Below are 2,271 nucleotides of genomic sequence, written 5' to 3'. Positions count from 1 at the left end.
AACCCGTTTGCAGTGTATGACGCGGAAAATGTAGACTCAGCAGCTCTCTTGACATAAACACGCATAATAGACAAACCCCAGCACGTTCAACTACGACCTCGTCTCCACTTGAAGCACATCAGGTGCCGCCTTTAGTTCAGCGAATATGCAGCGCAAATAAACGCGCTCGCGCAATATGAAAATGGTCTAACAGACCCTGGAGAAATGCAGCTTTCAACTAATGCTTTCACTCTCACCTCAGCCAGCCTATAGAGGCCCCCCCGTCTGCGGCTGTTGCGCGAAAGGACAGTCGCGAAATACAATGTGTTCTAATTAGAACTAACAGCCAAAAAAGCTAAGGAAATTATAGGGGATATTATATGCAGTAATTATGATATACATGGGAAGAAAGTAAAGTTGACGAAAAGGTAACTTGCCGCTGGCAGGGACCGAACCTGCGACCTTCGAATAACACGTCCGATGCTCTACCAACTGAGATACAGCGGCGGTCATCCCCCGGTCCACTTTATGGGGTTTATATGTTTTTCTTTGTGCTTAACAAAGAAAAACGAGCCCTTAAACTTCTCTTTCTTTCGTTTTTGTGTTCTAATGTCTGATACATTAGACACGCTCATAGTTCAGGGACCTCAGTGGTCTAGTGTTTACGGTGCTCGACTGCTGACCCGAAGGTCGCGAATCCTGGCTGCGGCGGCCGCTTTTTCGTTGGCAGCGAAAATGCTTGTGGGGCGTGTACTTAGATTTAAGTGCACATTAAAGAACCCCAGGTGGTCGAAGTTTCCGGAGCCCTCCAATACGGCGTCTCTCATAATCATATCGTGGCTTTGGACGTAAGACACCAGATAATAATAATAATAATAATAATAATAATAATAATAATAATAATAATAATAATAATAATAATAATAATAATAATAATAAGTGGTCTGTTTGTGGCCAGCATGTTGCTGTGCAATCTCGCATGGTTAACCTCAGTAAAGAGATCATGCCAGTCTGCAATTATAGTATTATCGAGGGTTTCCACAATAGCTAACGTACAAAGGGAGGAAAGATGGCGTCCGTATACGAGTGCGAGTGTCTTATTTACTTCCTCTTCCTCCTCGTCGCTGCTTTGCCTTTCGCGGGATTTCGTCACGCTGCATGTTTCCGGTGCGTCTTTTCGACCAGTGTGGTAGCCGACAACGCCTCCGATTTCGGTGCGCTCAAGGAGGCAGGCTTCGAGGAAATACGACCTGCGGCCGAATCGTACGTGGATGATGGCCACAGATCCTTTAATCCGTGACGTCACCCAAAGACGACGGGTCCCCTGTAACCATTGGGCGAAAGTGCGAATTCTCACGAAGGCCCAAATACGCACATGTGATCTCTAGCGCGTCTGATAGAAGACTTCGCTCAAGACCAAACACAAATAATGCCTCTCAAACAATGACATATCTTTTTTAAAGCACCACATAGAAAGCAATTAATCGATGAAAGGCTAAATCGACGAACGGTTAACGATTAATCGATTAAAAATTTTAATCGACCATCCCTAGTCTATAAACTGGTTTGGAAAAACAGCCTATGCAGGCGTAATATTGGTGCAACGTGAATTATGGTTGTGGTGGTTGCTCTCCAATCTTACAAGAAAGCAATACAAACTACATATGTACTCCTACGATACAGGCATCATATCAGGTTAACGTCTGCGGTTCCAGTGTTGGCTCCGCTTTTATAGCAGTCTAATAAACATTACATTTGTCTTCCTGTGGTTCAGCAAGACTGGGCGATGGCCTCATGCTGACCGATGATGAAGCTAGATTGATTGAGAGCCGCTTTGTAGACTAAGCTACCTAGGCCACATACGCCCAGGTAGCCTACGAATACGACAAGCGCCATCCACTGATATTGGTCTACGTAGCACTATCCAAGCTTACAGCCTCGACGGCCTATAGCTCACCAACGCGAAGGATGACTTCAGGTTCCGACATGTCGCCGGCTCTGTCGACAGACAATCAGTCGACGAAATCACCGAGGCATCCACGATTTCCAACAGCGGTACTATACCTCATACTACACTACACATGGATCCCTCGTCACCGCGATAATAATAATATCTGGGTTTAACGTCCCCAAAACCACGATATGATTATGAGACGCCGTAGTGGAGGACTCCCGAAATTTCGACCACCTGTGGTTCCTTAATGTGCACCTGAATCTAAGTACACGGGCCTCAAACATTTTCGCCTCCATCGAAAATGCAGCCGCCGCGGCCGGGATTCAAACCCGCGACCT

At 46.0% G+C, this 2,271-nt stretch overlaps 1 non-coding gene across 1 annotated transcript; it reads right to left on the bottom strand.

Moving 5' to 3' along the window:
- Positions 1 to 413: 413 nt before the first annotated feature.
- On the bottom strand, positions 414 to 486 carry Trnat-ugu (transfer RNA threonine (anticodon UGU)). The gene has a single exon. It is a non-coding gene; the product is annotated as a tRNA-Thr (tRNA).
- Positions 487 to 2,271: the final 1,785 nt, after the last annotated feature.

The sequence above is a fragment of the Rhipicephalus sanguineus genome, chromosome 10 (assembly GCF_013339695.2).
Source record: "Rhipicephalus sanguineus isolate Rsan-2018 chromosome 10, BIME_Rsan_1.4, whole genome shotgun sequence".
Taxonomy (NCBI): Eukaryota; Metazoa; Arthropoda; class Arachnida; order Ixodida; family Ixodidae; genus Rhipicephalus; species Rhipicephalus sanguineus.
Note: the sequence above shows the minus strand (reverse complement) of the source record. Positions and strands in the feature narration are given on the sequence as shown.